This window comes from Agelaius phoeniceus, chromosome 4, assembly GCF_051311805.1.
Source record: "Agelaius phoeniceus isolate bAgePho1 chromosome 4, bAgePho1.hap1, whole genome shotgun sequence".
Classification (NCBI taxonomy): domain Eukaryota; kingdom Metazoa; phylum Chordata; class Aves; order Passeriformes; family Icteridae; genus Agelaius; species Agelaius phoeniceus.
Window position 1 is genome coordinate 2,041,731 of NC_135268.1, and position 15,678 is coordinate 2,057,408.

Genomic DNA, 15,678 nt, shown 5'->3' on the forward strand with positions numbered 1-15,678 from the left:
AAGGAACTGGATTTTGTTGTACCAGCAGTGCCAACAGCTCCCAAACAGCTCCAGAACATCACCTGGGAGCACACAGCAACCTGGACTGGGCACTGAGCAGCTCTCATCAAGGGGAAGGGCTCACTGCAAACCCTCAGAGGAGCTGACCAAATGCCCACACCCCAGCAAGGAATTCCTTCAATAAAGATCCAAGATAAGCAGCATATTTTGCCATTATCTTCCAAGAACTTGGAATAAACTGCTCCTATTTGCCAGGGGGTTAGGATTCCTGCAGGCTGCCCCTCCCCAAAAATACCCTATCCCTCCATTAGTACGAAATATTTGGATTCTCTAGTGGGACATAAAATATAGAACATTCCTGTAGATAAACAAGGGAAAGAACTTCACAGGTTAGGGAAAAAAGAGACACTCATTTCTGCAGGTGATACAGATTCTCAGAGTGACAAAGATAGTTACATTTTACAGAGTTTTTCTCTGCAGTTTCAGAAGTAGAACAGAAGGAATTTTCCATTGGGGTACGAGTATCTTATCATATCATTATCTCAAGCTTATGTCCTCATTTGGAAAAGTTACTTTTCTATTACAGGCTCTTCAAAAATTGAATTAAGATGAGCAAATAAATATTATGAAATCAATTATAGTCTTAATGATGTTTTCCAATGGCAGACCAGAGAACAGCATCATTTCATTTAGCTTGTCTGTTATACTGGTACTAACTTATCTGAACACATAAAATACACTGTACACTGCAAGAAATAAACAAGGATGGATGGAATGGATGGAATGGATGGAATGGAGAGAGTGACATATTTTCCTCAGTCCCTAAGAAAAGTGCCTATCTCTGATTAAGTATAATCCCTGTTTTCCCACAGACTTCTGGTGTGATTGTTGCTATTAGTCCTTTTAAGATGAAATCCACAGTAAGTGCTACACACATAAATGATTTGTAGCTGACATTTAGATACTCAGCACCAAATGACCAATCCCAGTTAGCTCAGTTCACATGAATCCACTAAAACACAGTGACTTGGGGGAGCTGGCCCACACATCCAGGGGGATTTAGTGCATGCCCCACCCTTTCAGAACAAAGTGCAATCCCCTGATGTGCACCTCTAACTGATTTTTCTCTTACATGACACAAATGATATTACTGGACTCAATACAACCCTGCTGTATTAGCCCTATATAATTCCTCTGAATAACCTTTATTTTACATCCACCAGGTAATTTATGACAAGTCCTCGTGTATATCCTTCAAGATATCCAAGTTCTGCTGAAAGGGGCTTAGCTTCTTAAATTATGGCTATATATGTAATTTTTTTTGTCTTCACAGAAGGTACTTCTTACCACATTAAAAGAGACATAAATCTACATTGCTGACTCACCTCCATGGTTTGTACTAATTCAGATTTCATTCACAAGCCATGAGTGGTCATATATTTCATTTTATTTTGCAGTAAATACAACCCATGTCAGAAAATTTAAAAACAAAAATAAAAATTAGAACTGGATTGTTATGTATGATTGGGAATATTAATTCATCAGGTTAGTACCCATTTACTCAGGAGCCTTAAACTACCTTTGTAACTCCTGCTCTGCATTTTCAGGGGTCATTGTTGGACAGAGAGCTGTGCAACATTCACTCAAGTCAGCCTATGCTGGGACCTTGGAAAAGTCCAGCTGTAAACACTGATCCAGCTGTAAATACTGCTCAGCGTAATCACAACAGTCTGGCTCTTATTGACATCAAACCTCCCCTTCTGCCTCACCAGTGCCTTTGGGAGGCTCCAAGCAGCTTCCACTTACCTGGGAAAGCAGCCCATGGTGGCTCCTTGGCAGAACAGAAAATGCTCGGCCAGTGATGTCACATTATAAACAGCAGGGGGAAAGTGTTGATTTTTCCATCAGAAACACCATGAAAGAGTCTTCCTCTGAAATATCTCTGCCTGGCACCCCAAAACCAAAAACACCATGGCAAATGATTAACTGAAGTGCAGAGAGAGGAATAATTATTTTCCAGAACAGCAGACATGTTTCCTACCCTTTGTTCAGTGGTCCCAGCAGATGTTGTTCCCTGAACTGGACTCCCCCACTCTTCTGGATTTGTGGTTTCACTGAAGAGCTAAGTCCCACAGGATGTCTCTGTTGATTGAACTGACAGGTTAGTGGTGATCTGAACTGAATCTACATTAAATCAGCTGATGATATCCTGGGTCTCAAAATAAAGAAATGATACAATACTGGTGAAGGTAGGTTTTCATTAAAACATTTTAGAATAAAAGCTTTGTCAAATTCAAGCTTTGCACATATTGTAAAACTGATCTTCTATAAATTGAACCTTTAGCACTTGTTTTAAAATATGCCTGTACTATATTTTTTTCATACTATGAAATCTTCCAAGCAATCATAAACAAATTATCTTTCAGCAAAAGCACTGATAACAAATCTGACCTGTCTGAAAGCCTAGGGACAGGTTCCCATGGCCAGCTCTACAGGGTGCCAAAAAGAGGCAGAAGGAAAACAGACATTAAGGAGGAGCTTTCCCTATCCTAGAAAAATTCCAACAGGAGAGGCAGCACCCTGCCATTAACTGAAGGCATACCTGTGCTTTATCACCCTTCTTTCCAAGGTCTGGTTTGATCTCCATCCGATGGATGTTAAGGAAGGATGAGTTGAGCTGCTGCCTTTACAAGGGGAGATGAATGCAGCAGCTCCACCAGAGACAGATTCTCAGAGTTAGGGAAATGTTTGGAGCCTGAGCAGCTGGAAGGGTTTCCTTGCCCTGTGGCTAGATTTCCATGTAGGAAAACCAGAGAAGAGAATTCACTTAAGAAGATCTGCTGGTTGGAGAGCCTCCCTTGGAGGTGCACTCAGGAAGGCAGAAGCTGTGACAGAAATCAGCTCCTGTCTCTGTGGGCACTCAGCCTCCAGCCTGTACAGCCCATCTGTCCCTTCCAGAAGCAAGCACAGTTTTAGGAGATTTGTGTGACAAAAGCCTGCAAGGGAACTCCTGTCTCTTTTCATCTCTCTGTTCCTTCTTCCAGCCCTGCTAGATTTCCCCCATCTAATCTAATAATCTATGAACAAAGACTTGTTTTTAAATTCCCCCCAGAGAATTTAGTTCTCAGCCTCTGAGAGTGGCAGCTGATCCCCAAACCTGCCTTCTGTTCCCTGAGCAAAGGCCAGGCTGATCCCTCACCCACCTGGCCAGGCTTCCTGCTGTGAAGAGGATCTCCTTGGAGCAGAGAGCAAAGAGCATCTGGACCTTTGTACACAGCAGTGAACTTTGGGCTGGGCACAGTGACCTGACCCAGGAGCAGCTCAGGATCAGCCTCAGGAGTGCTCTGCATCTCAAGCAGCTGTGGGAAATGTCCATAATAAATAAATAAAGCACAAAATGCTTACACCAGAACTGAGCTAAAGCTCCCAGGAGTTCCCAGGTCACCAATCCTGTCACTGATTCCTGTGCCTGATGTCCCAGGCTGAAAGCAGCTGCCCCATTTCCCACCCAGACACAAGTGGGGCAGTCCCTGCTGTCTGCAGGAAATGCTCTGAGCCCTCTTCCCCTCTGCCACCACCCCAAATGTCCCACCCAAACCACAGAGCTCCTCTGGAGTCAGAGCTGCTTTGGGGCCAGGCTCTGCATATCCAACAGGAGGCGCGGAATATTTCTGAGGGATGAAGTGTCCTTGGCAAAGCCAACTTTTGTACCACTGGGTATTAACTGATTTTCCATAAAACTTCATTTGTTTGCTGTCTAATTCTGCCTAGGACAAACAGTTTTAAACAACCTACTGCAACTTCTCTACTTGCTTGCCTTTCATTTTCTCCAGAAATTAAATACATTACAGCAGCATATCCTTAATGTTTATTATAGAATAAATGACTTATTCAGACATAAAAATACTTTGAGCCCTGTTGTGATATGTACAATGGTATAATAGATAACCCAAATTCAGACAGTAAATGTGATGCCAGAAAACAGCAATACATATTTTATTGGGAAAAACTTGTGCTCTTCAGATGTGGCTTTGATTTAATATCTATTTGGGCACTGTAGTTTAGCTGATTTAACTTTTAGTCAAGAAGATGAGTAATAAGGATTTAAACTATATGGTTTTCAAACTGCAAATTAGTTATCTGACTGGTTTTCACTTACAGCAATGTAAAAGTACTGAAGTATTTAATTTACTGGTATAGCAAACAGTGCCTTAATCAATTTAAATTTCTTCTTCTCTTTTCATTCTTTCAGTAGATTGAGAGAGTTGCATAAACTGATACAGTTCATTCTACTTTGACTGAGCTTTTAGACTGAGGGAAAGGAGGTGACCGCTCAATGTAAATGTGGGGGGAAAAATTCTATCTCAAATTAGGATCTCTTCACAGATCCTGATCTGATTTGTACTGTTGCTGAAATCAAGCCTTTGTAGACCAAGAACACTGTGCTCACAAGATGAACTTCTGAGAAGATAGCAAAATTAAGGCATGCATATCAAAAAGAATGAATCAGGTATGTCCTTCAGAATGAAGATAATGGATGAAACCTACAGTGATCATTGGGAAACCTCAGTGAAATAAGAATATTTTCATCCTGGAGCAACACATTTCTAATTTGATATTCCTTTCTCAGTAACCTTGACTAAATATTACAGACTGCAAGGTGGACATCCTCAAACATTTGCCTGTAATATGGAGAACAGACTGTGCCCATTGGAGGAGCTGAGTCAGTGCAAGATCCTTTCCATTAGAAGCACATCTGGCATTCCCCATGGCTGCCAGGCAGATGTTTTAAGGCAGTCACTTGAAGGAAGGGTGAGAAGATCCATTTTGGCAATGGGAGCCCTGCCCAAAGGGTAAATGAGCTGCTGGCAGCCCTGTGCACACACTGCTGAGCTCTGCCAAGCACTGGCACCAGCCCAGGGGAAGGAGCCCCTGCTCCATCCTGCCCTGGTGATGGATGCAGGCACACACAGGGGCACAGAGGTGAGAGCCAACAGCCCCAGAGCTGCATTCATCCAACATCCAAGCACAATTCCACTCTGCATTCCCTGCCTTGTTACCAACTGAGCTGCTGTGGGTGTAAATCCACGGGCATGGCTGATTCCCCAGGAACTGAAATAAATGGCTGCTCCTTTCCTGCCCTGCCAGGGCTGCACAGCCAATGGAGTCCTAGAAAAGGGAGCTGCTTTCAATTCTGGCTTACCAGCACTGGCATCAACTCAGCTCTCCCTGCAAAATCTTCATGGCTGATGAGGCAGAGAGCAGCAAAGGCAGAGCTTTGGCTTTCAGACCACAGACGAAGCTTCCAAAGGTTTCTTCTCTTTCTTTTGTCTCTGGCAATTAAAAATAGATTAAAGCAGAGTCACTGTAAGCAGCATATCTGCAAGCACAGAGCATCTTTATGCTGTACACAGGCAGAATCCCACTTGGAGATGGAGCACTGAGACACAGAGTCCCTTCTCAGAGCCTGTGTATTTCAGAGAAGTGTTTTAGAGAGCTCTCTCCACCCCACTGATGGCATCCCTGACATGGCATCCACTGCCACAGCCTGCTCTCCTGCTGCTCTCCCTCTACTGTGTCTGACAGCATTTTTAGCATTTCACTGACCTAAAAATGGCTTCTGCCTGTTCCTGAAAATGCAAAAAAGGGTTCCACTAAAAACAGCACTTAGGGGGAAATGAGGATTAAAGAGCAGGCAGCACTTAAACCATGTAAATGTGAGTGATGTCAAACTGACTGCAGTGACAGAGCTCAAGAGCAATCTAATGGTGCTTTCTGCTCTTTCAAGTGAAGCATTTAAACATTGCCATGTAAGGCTGTTTAAAATGCACATTCTGTGACACTTTAATTCAAGCTACAGTAGTGGCTTGATAAATCTCCTATTTCTGATTGGCACACAGCAAAAGATCTCCCACACCTCTGTGTGTTGAGTCCTGTAAATTTAACAGCATTTGTTTTTACACTGTGTACCCTGCAACATTTCTGTGCTGGAAAACCTCAACTTATAAAATCAGCGTCTCTAAAATTTTTGCTGTACCCTGCAGCCAGACCATAACATGTGGCACATTTGAAGGCCTAAAATTTGCAGCTTTAAAATTTCTCTGACTGGAATAATTACTGTCTTGTATGCCTGCTACAATGTTTTGCACATAAATTACTTATAAACCACTTTGAGATTCAAACATGAATTTAACAGGGAAAAATAGGTATTAACTCCTGTGAGTAATTTAGGCATGTCAAAACTATAAATTGTTGCCTTACTTTTTTCTTTTTATGACTTGTGACACAAGAATAGATTACCTCTGCACACTGTTTTCTACTTAGGTTATGATTTTTGTCATTCAAATAAGGGCAGAGCAAGAAAGAATGAAAATAAATTATTATGGCTCAGTGTAAACTATTTGCTGATAGTCTTAAAAAGGAAATTAATAGAAAAAATATATTCCTAAATTTCAATTCTAGTAATGAGAACTGTAACCTTAAGGGAAAAATCATGTAAAATTAACTAATGTATATCTAGTTTTGGTACAATTATTTAATTCTCCATGCTGCAGCATCTGACAGCAACTCACATACAATGACCTTGAAGTTCTAAAAATAATGACTAAAATTTTTACCTTTCCTCTCCATTGTTACAGTTCAGTGTCACTACAATTCACTCACTTGGTGCCATTTCCCAGCTGGTTGTAATTTTTGTCACAGAAATGAAGAATCTGAAACCTTTTCCAGATCACTTTTAGCATTCTGCATTTGGTTCCATTGTTAATTCTACCCCCACATTCATCTACAGGCACAATCTCTGAATACATTTTGTAAGGGTTCACTGAGCCAACCAAGTGAAATATGGAATAATAACAAAATGAAGCTTCTCTTTCCTTGCTGAATGGTGTGTTACCACATATCACTAGAAGACATCCCAATTCTTATAAATCACACTGCACCAGGCATAAGAAAGGGGAATGACTCGGGAGAAAAGGAAAAATATCACTGGTGTGCTCTTAAAGTCATGTCAGAGTCACTGCTAGATGCCTGCAAGTGTGACTGCACTGTCACAGGTATATTTCAGCTATATTTCACTGGTTGTGCAAGAGATTGTATCAGGGTACTCTATTTTAACAGCAGAATGATGCACTCCAGTAACTCTGCATCCCCATTCTGAGCCTGACTCCAAATTCCATCATAAAGCCAGCATTCCATGGATTCTGTTGTACAAAGGGTCAGCAAACTCACCGTGCCAGTCCCAGAGCCTGGTAACATTTCCTGAGGTGACTTTTCCCTCAGGTACTGAGAAGTTTCAGGAGGAAGGTCAAAGTCCTCTGGTTTGCCAGTGAATTTGTCCTTCAGCTCCACCTGTCCTTGCAGAGAGGTTTCCTGCAGCACAGAGCTGCCCCATGCACCTCAGTGCCTGGCAGAAGGTCCAAGGCTCTCAAAGCCCAAATCTCTCAGGGACAGAATTAGTAACAGACTGCCAGGAAGTACCACAGCCCAGTTCCCAGCCCTTTTCCCTCCAACACACCTTCTCAAGGAATGATACACGCTGCAAACACAAGCTGAAACACGGGGAAATGCAAAATGTGGGGAGCCTGTGGTACTCTAAACACAAATTTAACTGCCTGGGGCAGAACTCTCTGAGAGGGTTTGTGCTCAGCTCAGCACAGGGAGAGGTCAATGCTCAGATGAATTTTTCCAGGCAGGCAGAGCTCAGTGTCCTTCCCTGTGTTCAATGGGTGCCCCCAGGCTTCCTTCACTCCCCTGAATGCAGAACCCAGAATGATTCAGGGCCACTCAGCCACTCAAACAAACAAGGAGGTGCACATTGACATCTGGGGAAAAAAACTCTCACAAGTGCCCCCCATCATTTTAGACCAGGATTTTTAACATGGGAAGCTTTCCTGAGAATTGAGTTGCTTCAAGAGATTTTCTCCTATTTTAAAATGTTACCCATCTTTTGTGTGGAAGAAGGACTTGTTTAACCCTGTTCATTTCTGGCTTCATTGGTAACTCTGGTGTGAGGGATTTGAGCAATGGTGTAATACTTGCCAACAGCCCTGTGGGTCCTGAACCCCACACAATTCTGCAATTTCAAAACTTCATGGACTCATTTCAGTATTTTCCCACCATCCCTCTGTACCGTGGTGCAAAGCACAGAGCATCTGAGAATCCAATCACACCAAGAGGTGTCACTTGTATCACAAACCAGGTTTCAATATTGTTATTCTTCTACTTAAAACGCTTCTGGTTTTATGTCTAACATGAGGTGTTGCTTTAATAAGCCAGAGAAGCATTTGCAGTTTTTTCTGCTGCATCATGAACTTTTACATGTACACAGATCTGTCCATCCAGGCACCTCCAAACCTGATGTAACACCTCTGTCATTTCTCATTCCCATCAGAGCTCCACTACTTATTCAAAGCAATGTTACAAAACTGTTTTCTACTTTTACTCTTACTAGATGGATAACTGCAGAAGGGAAACAATATGAATTTAACTTCCTTTTTCTAACAGAAATAATATAGGCTGTTGTACTAAAACCTAAAAAACCAGACTTACTGATATTTGAGATGCACCTGTAATTCTATTTCTCCTCTTAGCAAGGAGAGAACAGAGCATCATGGGCTGGGAAGTTTGCCTTTCTTTTCCATTCCTAAATATTATTTTTGCAGTTAGAAAAACAGAGTAGTGTTTAAAAAACACAGCACAGTAGCTGTGAAATGTGGTATTGCATCTGGGCACCATCCATTTTCAAGAAATGCCATCTACAGGACTGAATTTGGATCTATTTTGGGGAGAAGCCAGGACTTCCAACACTCAGTTTAAAATTTGGCTATTTTTCTCTTCCTTTGGTTATAAAATCATGTCGATTTATGGGAAGAAAAAGCTGTTCTGAACATGATGTGTTTATAATCAATAAGATGGTCTAGAGAGATTTGGACTTTCAGACATTTGGATTGAATTTCAGCTGTGTCTCAGCACAGTAACTGATTATCTCAAAAATCATTCTACCTTCAGCTCAAGTCTATCAGACCAGACAATTCAAAATGTTTTTAAAAGCCAGGCTATTTTAACCACTTTGCAGAATGCCAGTCTACCAGATGGAGAAAGAAAACCCTAGCAAGGAAATAATGGGATTATTACGTTACTTTAGACCGTGGAAGTCTCTCCATAGATAAAAACATCTGCTGTGTCTATGTGTGTGCATATGTTTAACAAAAAAAGGCTGGCCTGTCTGTGTGCACATGTGTACATGTCTGCACACAGTCTAACAGCTGAAGGCTTTGCATTTGAGAAAGCTATTTCAGAAAAAAACAAATTTTTTTTCATGTTCATATAGATTTCACTGATGTTCCCATGGAAAAAAAGATATTAAAGAGTGAAAGAAGTTCTGCTAACACATGAATTAACAAAGTCCAGATTCTTCTGAGTTCAGTCTGCTTGTTCCTTATGTCAGAGCCAGAGAAGGTCTGGCCAACATCTTCCCAACCACTGAGAACAAAAACGGACCTCTCTCAACCAAGAGGGAAGAACAGCCAGTGGCACAACAATGGGGTGACACAGACAGACAGATGGACCCCTTCCCTTGCTCCATCTCCTCTGCCATTGCCCTGTATGATTCCATAAGTCCTGTTTCCACAGGAAACCACACTACAAGTCTGTTAGACACAAACCTGCATTCCCCGTTCCCCGGGGCAGCGCGTCCCTGCAGAGCGGCCGGGAGGCAGCGGGGCAGGGTCATGCTCTGCTCCACAGGCGAAACAATCCACAGCACAGGCACCTTCCCTTCTTCTTGTGCCCCACCAGCAACTCTGGGGAGAGGAAATGCATTAAATGTTCATTTATTGGTGAGAGCCATCACCGGGATCAGGGATGTTCATTTAATGGTGAGAGCCATCACTAGGATCATGGATGTTCATTTAATGGTGAGAGCCATGACCAGGATCAGGGATGTTCATTTAATGGTGAGAGCCATCACTGGGATCAGGGATGTTCATTTAATGGTGAGAGCCATCACCGGGATCAGGGATGTTCATTTAATGGTGAGAGCCATCAGCAGGATCAGGGATGTTCATTTAATGGTGAGAGCCATCACCGGGATCAGGGATGTTCATTTAATGGTGAGAGCCATCACTGGGATCAGGGATGTTCATTTAATGGTGAGAGCCATGACCAGGATCAGGGATGTTCATTTAATGGTGAGAGCCATCACTGGGATCAGGGATGTTCATTTAATGGTGAGAGCCATCACCGGGATCAGGGATGTTCATTTAATGGTGAGAGCCATCACCAGGATCAAGGACGTTCATTTATTGGTGAGAGCCATCACTGGGATCAGGGATGTTCCTTTAATGGTGAGAGCCATCATTAGGACCAAGGGGAAATGAAGCTTTAGAGCTGCAATCCAGGGAGGAACATTTTCCCTTCCTCTTCCCAGCCCAGCTGTGCTGTGCTGGCAGCCAAGCGCTGCCAGGGCAGTGCCTGGGCAGTCCCTGGCACACATTTCCTCTGCTCTGACCCTGGCAGTGCCCACAGCTGCACTTTGGCCTCTCAGGACACTGCAGGGACACTTCCCCTCACGCAGGCTGGGCTCACCTCCCTGTTTGTGAGCAGAGCTCAGCTCCATGAGCCTGGGGGATCTCCTGCCTTTTGCCTGCTCCTTGTTCTGCCTCCTTGCCAAGGAGGCTGAAGTAATTTCATTTTTTTGTCACATATACAAATGCAGGCTGCAAGTCCAGCTCCTAAGGCTAACACCTTGTGAGGAAGTCCTCTTCTGCCACAGGTCAAGTAAAGCAATTTGTTCTGTACTCACTCAGTTTTCAGAAAGTTATTTTAAGCCCCAGATGGATCACTGATATTCCAGGCTGTCCTGACACAGAGGCAAAACCACCCAAACCTGTGTCAATGAGGCACAGATATTAAATCTCCTGCTTATGTGAAATATCCCTCTTGTGTAGCATCTTAAATCTCAGCCAGAATTTCAGAGGGTTGTTTCCTCTGCATCAGGGCTCTTTCTATTTCTTTATCACAAAATGTGCTCACCTTCACACCCTCTTGTAGTCAGAGCCAGCATATTCCATGGGGTTTAAGTAGCTGTGTAAAAAACAGATTTTTTTTTGAGTAGCACAGGTGTGTCAGTTCCCCCAGACTGTGACACAGTTTATTTCAATTGAGCTGGCCTCTGCTTTGGATAGGACTGCAGCTGGTGGGTCTTAATTCCAAGCTGAATCCAGCAATGCCAGCTCAAAAATGTGGCTGGTGAGGATTGCTTCACACAGACTCCAAAATCATACACTGTGTATGGGACTCAGCAACTCCTGACCATCCCAATTCTGGATAAAGCAGGTGAATGTAAAAAAAAGCCACTGGGCAACACAAGAAACCAGGCAAGGCTCTGGTCCAAACTGATCTCCACAGACAAGAGCCAAAAGTCACATTCTGTGGCCAGCACCTCTACGGGACTCCAGAACTGACTGCAATCAGGATCAGGCACAGATGCAAGGAACCCTACAGAGTTAATAATACTGAAATGAGTTCCTTCAATTTCGACTTTCAGCTGTAAAATACAACCATTTAATATCCATGGACACCACTAGTATTATTTTGGCTTTTCTTTCTCAAAGTCAGTGAAAGAGATGGGAAACAGAACACACATCCCAATCTAATGCTTGCAGTTCAAATAATCACAGGCCATCAGCTGTGTGCATGTCCACAATCACTACAAAAACTGTACAGAAAAAATCTCAGCAATGTTTCTCCTGACCAGTAGTACTCAGATTATACAGCTGTTAAAAGTAAATGTTATATTTATCTTTTACATGTGCTCTCTGGGGAAATTTAAGAAAAACCATAATGAACAATACCCTGGGTTTAATGAAGATAATAGCACAGATGTAGACTGACCTGATTTTAGTCATGCTCTGTACATTTGAGAAGCATTAGAAACAATCAATAGGGCTGATATATCTAATAGATAAATTAAAATTTCCACTACTTTCCTGCACACACCAAGCAGAAGCTGCTACGGAATAAAAAATGAAATACGCAACAAAAGAGGACTTTTTAATTCCTAAAGAATGCAATATAAAAGTCATAAGAAAAAATTAAAAACAAGAATAAATTCATTTTAAGGACTGTTATTCTAGTATTTTGCCATTAGCATCCAAATTCTGAAAATAAGAAATAGCAGATGCTTGGAAGCAGGATCTAAAAATAGAACAGCATTTTACTGCAACAGGAGGCTGGAAAGTTATAGATTAGTGCTGAAACAAGAGAAACAATTTAAGGAATATTTTTACTTGATGTGATTCGCCAGGAACACTAGAGAAATTCAGAACAGGTGTCAGGAACTCAGTGGAAATGCACCTCTTAAATCTACACTCACATTGGCCCTCTTGCTTTCACACACCAATTGTTGACAGGGAAAACCCTTAAATACACATCCCAGTGTCCAGGTCATTTCTCAGACAGACTTCCTCAGAATTTGGATCCACAGAGACTCTGATTTGGCAGCCATACACAACAGCATCAGGAGGCTCTGCTGGTTTCACCTGGAATGAGTTCAAACATCCCCTTTGCAAACAGCACCCAAAGGAATGGGAGGACGCTTTTAATTAAGAGCTCTACAATGAAATATCAAACAACACATCCCAGTCTCAGCCTAACCAGGAAGTGATGCTTGGATCTCTCCTGACATCAGTTCTTTCTTCACTTTCTGCCTCTCCTGTCCTTGTCCTGCTCTCAACCACAATTTCTCTCAGCTAATGCTGCATGCTGCAGTGTGCACAAAGGCAAAATGTGTTCCAAAGGAATTCAATAAAAAAGCTGTTCCCCTGCATTAAGGCACCAGTATTAACCTTCTCTAATTCTTTTCATGTACTCTTCTTTGATTAAGGATTTTTTAATTGTACTATAATGTTAAATGCTCCCCCATCTGTTCAGGAGAGTGGTGCCATTCTCCAGAGGCAAGAATGAACTGAGAGGGATTTGCTCTGGAGGTGACTTTTGGGGCTTTGCTGCTGCTGGCTGATGCTTCCATCACAAGCACTGTATAAATATCACCAATTGTATGGGGCACTTGGCAACAGATAAAGGAATGGCACTGACTGGACCCTATGGATAATGTGTGAATGTCCTGGAATGAGACAGTTTGCTCTGTGTCCCAGACAGATCCTGCCATTAGTGATATTGGGATGATTTCCATCATTATGTGGAGTTCATTGTGCTAAGACAGTAAAAGCACATCCTCCCAGTTTTATTTATTGTCTGCTCTAATTTTGTTATTTCAGTTTAACACATTTATGTTCCAAGTGTAATAGTGGTTTGAATTCATGCCCAGCTTACATCATAGAAATTAATTTGCTAAAAAGGCTTTCTTTTAGTATCTGGTGTCTTCTGAAAGGACAAATATAGCGCTGGCATTTCCCTTCTCTAATCATGTTACTGAAATACATAAAAAAGTCCTTTAGAGATTAATGTGAACTGGTTGTGTAGATATGAGAGTTCTTACCACTTAGAACCTTCATTAAAAATCCACATAACAAAGGAGAAAGACAGTTCTCCATAAATCCAGTTTGATATCTGAAACCTCCATGGGAAAAAAAAAAGCATCTATTACTAAGAAGCAACCAGAAAAAAACTATTATTTTCACAGTATTTCAGATAATAATTTCAAAGATAAAAACCTGTTTCATACAGAAATATTGACATGTCTTCCTAGCCATTCCTTCAATTTGCATCATTAAATGCATTTACTATATTCATAACACATAAAATGTGTGTCCATGCATTACAGGACCCAACAATTTAAAGCTTCAAACTTTTGCTCTAAAATAATCAAATTCCATGCATCACCTTCCCTCAAGTGTGGAAGTGCAGCTGACATTGGCAGTGCCTCCCTGACACCAAGGCCAGCCAGTGACTTTACCCCACCCCTGCATTCCCCAGTCACATTTTGTAACCTGGCTGTGAAGCCCTTGCTCTGTTTGGGCTGGAACTGGATGTGCAGATGAGCTGGCACAGCACAATCAGCTTTTCTGCTCCAGTCTGCACCCCCTGCTGCCCCTGGGTGATTTCCCTGGCCTGTCTGGATGCAGGGACTGGTGCCCCGGGCTACACCCTGGCCACAGACTAAATATCCCAAATATCTCTGTTCTCCCTCTTACCTGGGAGCTCCTTGTTCACAGAAACTGCCCGAGGCCCGTTCCCCTCCACAGCAGCCCGAACCCAGCTGTGAACAGAAATTCCTTTTGGCAGCCTGCAGGGACTTCTCCTTTCCAGCCTCTGATCCATCACTGGAGGGTTTCCACACCCTCTGACCCCATCAGTCACCCTTTACATTTTTCTACCTCATTTCTACTTCTTTTCATTCTGCTGCTAGCCTGACTTCTCTCTGCTCACCTTTGCTTCTCATTCTGCAGTGGCCTGGCAGTTCTTTTAACTCCTCCTTGCAGAGCCTGTCTCATTCCCCTCCAGTTTGCACTGAGGTGCCTCATGAGGCTCAATCTGTGACTGAGCACCTTCTCCCTCTTCACACCAACAGCACCTGCAATCCCTTTGTCCAGAGTTTAGCACAAGGATGTCAGTTCTGACAATTCTAATCCAGGCAGTTCATTGCTGATGCTCTAAATGAATCACTACAGATGAAATTTGGAAACCAAGCCGCTGGTTCAGAGGAAAGCTGTTACTGCTTCTAAACAGAGCAAACAAGGAACTAATACCAAAAATCAGATTTTTCTCCCAGAGATGATGTTACCTGTGACTCTGAGGAAGATCTTTTGAAATGTTAATAAACTATATGGGATTAAGGTGTCTTGAAGACACCAGTGTCCCCATGAATTCCCGCAGTAAACAATAACAGAGAAAGGAAATGATACCAGGAATAAAGATGCTGAGTGAAGTCCAGCCTCAAAGGGATCAGAGATGAGGCATGAAGGTGCTCATTTAAAAGGGAAGCTGAAACATTTAGCTTATCTAGCTAAACATATTACGGCTATCTTAGCATTATTTTTATAATAGCAGAACCATATTTAGCTAATGCTCCAAAAATAGAACTAATTAAGCTGCATTTAAAGTATTTTATTTATAATGTATAATGATCTATTTCCAGGAGATCAGACTAATGAGGCAAGTACTTAATTTCTGAAGTTATTTTTTAAGAATGTGCATAAATTGGCATGGCTACAGAAACTTAACACTTCCTTGGAAGATCTAGACTGCTCTGTGTTGCTAATAAGTTAGAGGAGATATGGTAGGTGAGGGGGGCAAGCAAGCCTTTAGCACACATTGCTGATAAAACAGGCAAGTCAGTTTTATTTTTACAGTTCCAAAGCTACAATCTATCAAAAGTCTGCACAGACAAAAAGCTAAGTAAACTTGCAGAGAGAAATGGAATCCAAATTTTTCCTTTCACCTTTCTTACATTGCTGCTCTTCATCTCTTGAATCTGGTGGGATTTTTTTAATCACAGCACACATCCCATTGCTCACTTACTAAACCAAATTCTAACCTGGACTCTTGATATTACAAATAGAACCAAAAATACCAGCTGAAAGTAGTGAAATCAGAGCATTTCCTGGAAAGAAAAGGACAGCAAACCTTCAGGGCACTGGTTCAGGTCTCACACTGACACCTGCTCAGAACAGCTGAACCAGCTCTGCTGCACAGAGGGGCTCTGGGCCGTGCCTC

The 15,678-nt window shown here is 42.3% G+C and overlaps 1 long non-coding RNA gene across 1 annotated transcript in view; it reads right to left on the bottom strand.

Moving 5' to 3' along the window:
- Positions 1–3,272: 3,272 nt before the first annotated feature.
- LOC143693798 (uncharacterized) overlaps positions 3,273–15,678 on the bottom strand; it is a 70,365-nt gene continuing 57,959 nt past the window's right edge. The window contains exons 4-5 of the long non-coding RNA XR_013181752.1: positions 5,204–5,333; positions 3,273–3,359 (exon numbers count right to left, since the gene is read on the bottom strand). This is a non-coding gene — a long non-coding RNA (uncharacterized LOC143693798). The remainder of the gene's footprint in view (positions 3,360–5,203; positions 5,334–15,678) is intronic.